A 5315-nucleotide genomic window follows, 5' to 3' on the forward strand; every position below is an offset into this window, starting at 1 on the left:
AAAACAAGAATAGGAAGGGAGAGTAGGAGTATTTTTCTTAAGAAATTTGCATTGTGCCCAAAGTAGGTATATTTTTGTAATTATTAAGTTCTTCATTAATTAAACCATTTTCTTTTTAGTTTCTCTCATCCAAAAGCAGTGTGCAAAACAATGCATTAACATACATAGAAAATGCTGATTCCCTCCTAGCCCCAGTCCTGAGGTAACCAATGTCATCAGTCTGGCATGTGACCATCCTCACTTCTCCCCTTATATATACAAACATTCAAAGGGTATTTGGAAATTTTTTGTTTGTTTGCTGTTCCAAATATTAGATAATACTGTAACTATTATGCTGGGACTTGCTTTGCTCAGTATATCATGGACATCTCAAGTCCATAGAAAACTAAATCATCCTTTTAAACAGTCACATAATATTCCACCGTAAAAATGTACTTCACTGAACTATTGCCCTGTTGATAGACAGTGAGACTGTATCCATTTTTGGCCACCATAATCGATGGTAAAATAAAGATTCTTTAACATGGCCTTAAAAAACAATGTGTCTATCTCTACAGAAAAGCTATTCAAAATGGAGTGGGTATGTTAAAGAGAATATGTGTTTTAGATTATAATAGACATTGCTAGATTTCTTTTCAAAATGCTTGCAGTTTATACTCCCACTAACAATATATTACCATGTCCATTTTCTCATTTATGTCTTACTAACAATGAATGTTATGACCCTTTTTAATTTTTGCCATCAAATAAGAGAGATTCAAATTATCAAAAGAACTGTTCCTTAGTGTTTTCCCTGAATTGAATTCACAGTCTGTGTAGGTCTCTGACATCTGTAGGTGGTTTGCTCTACGAGTCAGCATTGGAGACTGGACTGAAGCAGTGGTGTTCTCTGCCCTATTCTGTGGTCATAGATTGCTTACAGGAGATTGTACCATTGGAATGGTACTACCAGGAAAAAAGCACGATATGCAGGTTAATATCACCATTGTCATATATGAAAGATACCTTGCTATTCACTGGAAACAAAATGATAGAAACAGAAACCCTCAGGGGTTAAAGATGCTATCCAATGCTTAACTCTTATCCATAAAACTCCTACCAATTTATTATTGTACCTCTGCTTAATTTCCTCTAGTGCTGGGGAGCCTACAAAAGCAGACAGCCATTCCATAACAACAAAGCTAACTTTTACTTTTATTCTGTACCAGACACACTTAAAAGTGCCCGGCAGGAAGCATCTCATTTAATCCTTACAAAAACCCTCTGGGGGAGGCATTACTATTATACCTATTTCACAGAATAAACCAAGGCACACATCACAGGGACAGCAATGGCTGCAGTTGAAGTCCATGGGAAACCATCTCAATCTCTGCACCTTACTGCCTCCCAAAGGCAGGTTTATAAAACTCTGAATGCCAGCCCTTTTTCTTTACAAACCTAAACATGCCTTCCTGTAGTTGTTTTGCTGCTCCTAGTCTACTCCTATTATTCCACATATTCTCCTAAACTCTTTTACTTATGAAAATACTACAAATACTTGAAAGCAGCTATGAGGCTCTCCATTAGTCTTTTTTTTTTTCACTGCTGATATATATATTTTTCGGCCATGCCACGTGGCATGTGGGATCTTAGTTTACCGACCAGGGATCAAACCTGCACCCCCTGCCTTGGAAGCACGGAGTGTTAACCACTGGACTGCCAGGGAAATCCCTCTCCATTAGTCTTTAGCTCTAGAACCAGAGAGTTTTTAACAGAAGGCTGAGAAAGATCAGCTCACAGAACTCACCCAATGGCAAGAGGGAGAAAATGGTAGTATCTATATCTCCTACTTATTACAGACCCCAATTCAAGCCAACTATGAGTCTTTATAGGAAAGGGGACTAAAAATTTCCAGAGGAGGGACCAAGTACAAAGCATTAAAACACAAAACATTAATGGGAAAGATTAACATAATATCATTATATTTTTGAAGTCTCAGTCAAATTCATCAGTGAAATGCACATTCCTGTAGAATACCTCACATACCTAAGGATTAAGTCTCTCCTTATTTTTTCAGTCTTCTTAAATGTATTGAGACTTGTTTTGTGGCCTGGTATGTGATCTATCCTAGAGAAAGTTCCATGTGCACCTGAAGACAATGTGTATTCTGATGCTTTTGGATGGAATGTTCTATATAGATCTAGGATTAAGTCTTCTAGGAATACAATAATTAAGAGTATGGCACAAGAGACAAGTTTAATAATGTTTCAGTCATAGGAATTCAAAGATAATGGAAAGTACAATAATAAAATTCACGTTCATTAAAATCACAAAAATTTCCACGTTTATCACAAGAGAATGGATTCAGTGGAAATTCAAATAGAAAACAAAATCAGACGGCACAATGGAAGTAAAATACGCCCGTGATGAGTATCTGGTATGTCAATCAAAGGTTAACCAAGGATATACTAATGTAAAGTCTTTCTCTCTCTAACCACATTTCTTTCACTGATGAAACGCCTATGATTTAGGTTGCATTTTTCATTTATAATCTCTTATATCAGAGAATTATTTTTTCTTAATTTTCCTCTATTTTTTGCAATTTCAGAATGGGGAATAAAGTTAATCTCTTGAAATCCAGGCCACATTAACATTATAACTCTTTTATTCTGATAAATTATTTGCACACATGTGAGGTCAAGAGCTCATGGAGCTTTATTCCTTACAGTTTCCCCACATTTTCCCACTGCTCATTTTGCAACGTATTTATCAGCACTTCTTTAAACTCAAGATACCAAGCTATGTATTGTTGTCTTGCATTGAAATAATTCTGAACCCAACACTGAACACTCTACACAAACAGTAAAAATAAAAACTAGTAAAGAAGAAATAGCTTCATTAGGTGATTACGAATTTTTTTTGTTTATTCCATTTTATATTTGCAAATTGTAAGTGATTTTATATAGCATTTATATAAAATGTGGTTCTATATTTTTTAAAGCAGTGGACTCTTAAGATTCTTAATTGTTGGGGCTTCCCTGGTGGCGCAGTGGTTGAGAGTCTGCCTGCCAATGCAGGGGACACGGGTTCGCGCCCTGGTCTGGGAGGATCCCACATGCCGCGGAGCAACTGGGCCCGTGAGCCACAATTACTGAGCCTGCGCGTCCGGAGCCTGTGCTCAGCAACAAGAGGGGCCGCGATAGTGAGAGGCCCGCGCACCGCGATGAAGAGTGGCCCCCACTTGCCGCAACTGGAGAAAGCCCTCGCACAGAAACGAAGACCCAACACAGACATAAATAAATAAAATATTAAAAAAAAAAAAAAAAGAAAAAAAGATTCTTAATTGTTAAATCTATCTGAATATCCCTGTTATTGGTTTGCTTTGAACTAGATTATTAATTATTAATTGAACAAATTGAATAAATGGAAGATTCAGCCTGTTCCTAAGACTTTGGAGATCTTTGAATATTCAGTTTCCTAATTTTAGTTGAGGTGGATGGGCTATTTAAAAAGGTGAACTGTACCTTAATGAAATTTAGTAACATATTTTTAACTTCTGAACCACTATACTACAGGTGTAATATATAACCATTACTATAACTATTTATTTGAATTTTTCTATTGAATTTTCCCATAGAATATATACCAGAGGATGAGTTAGCTTGGGATAAAGTTTTTTTTTGTTGGTTGCTTGTTTGTTTTGACATGCACAAACATACCTAGCTGGGGAAGTTATGTACAGATGGATTTATTCCAGATGGTTGAACAAAGGCCAATTTGTTGGATTATTAAGGGAAACAATGACTCAATATAAATATTTTTTAATTAAAATGTGATATATATTAATTCCTTTTCATAGGAAGTTTCCCCCCCAAAAATGGGGGGATTTTTAAAAATGAGACATAATGAATATAACACTGTATTAGTTTTAGGTGTACACTTAATAATTTTACGTATATATTGCAACATGATTACCACAATAAGTTTAGTTAACATCCATCACCACAAATTGTTACACTTTTTTTTCTTGTAATGAGAACTTTTAAATCCACTCTCTTAGCAACTGTCTATACAATACAGTATTAATAACAATAATCGCCATGATGTACAGTACATTCCCAAGACTAATTTATCTTATAAGTGGAAATTTGTACCTTCTGACACCTTTCATCCATTTCACAAAACTCCTTACACACCCTCCTCTGGCAACCACCAATATGTTCTTTGTATCAATAAGTTCAGTTGTTTGTTTGTTTACTTTCAAATTCACACATAAGTAAGATTATACGTATTTGTCTTTCTCTGTCTGACATATTTACTTAGCATAATGCTTTCAAGGTCCATCCATGTTGTTGCAATGGCAGGATTTCCTTCTTTTTTATGTCTGAATATTATCCATTGTATGTATATGTATGTGTGTGTGTGTGTGATTGTGTGTATATATAGTATATAAAACACAGTTTCTTTGTCCATTCATTCATCAGTGGACCCTTTTAGGTTGTTTTCATGTCTTGGCTATTGAAAACAATGATGCAATGAACACTGGGGTGCAGATGTCTTTTCAAGAGAGTGATATTTTTTTCTTTGGATAAATACCCAGAAGTGTAATTGCTGGATCATATTTTGCCCTATGTTGTTTAGTTTCCACAATTTTGTGAATTTCCCTGCTTTCTTTCTGTTACTGATTTCTAACTTCATCCCACTGTAGTTAAAAAAGATACTTTGTGTGATATCTCTCTTTTAAAATGTCATAAGACTAAATATGTGGTCTAGTCTGGAAAAATGTCCCATGTGCACCTGAGAAGAATGTGTATTCTGTTGTCATTGAGTACAGTGTAAAATTTGTTAGATCTAGTGGTTTATTGAGTTAAGTCCTCTGTTTCCTTACTTATTTTCTGTCTAGTTGTTCTATTTTTTATTGAGGGTGGAGTATTAAGTCTCCATCTACAATTGTAGTTCTATTTCTCCCTTCAATTCTGTCAGTTTTTGCTTTGTATAATTCGACAGTATTTTATTAGGTGTGTAAATGTTTATAATTGTTATATCTTGTATTGAACATTTATTAATATATAATTAATGTATTATTAATATATAATGCCCTTTGTTTCTTATAAACTTTTTGAATTAAAGTCTATTTTGTCTGATATTGGTAGAGCCATCCCTGTTCTCCTTTGGTTACTATTTCCATTGAATATCCTTTTCTATCCTTTCACTTTCAACCGATTTGTGTCTTTGGATTTAAAGTGAATTTCCTGTAGACAATATATAGTTGGATCATTTTTTTATCCATTCTGCCAATTTCTCTCTTGATTGTAGCTGAATCCATTTACATTTAA

This window comes from Balaenoptera musculus, chromosome 1, assembly GCF_009873245.2.
Source record: "Balaenoptera musculus isolate JJ_BM4_2016_0621 chromosome 1, mBalMus1.pri.v3, whole genome shotgun sequence".
In the NCBI taxonomy this organism is placed as follows: domain Eukaryota; kingdom Metazoa; phylum Chordata; class Mammalia; order Artiodactyla; family Balaenopteridae; genus Balaenoptera; species Balaenoptera musculus.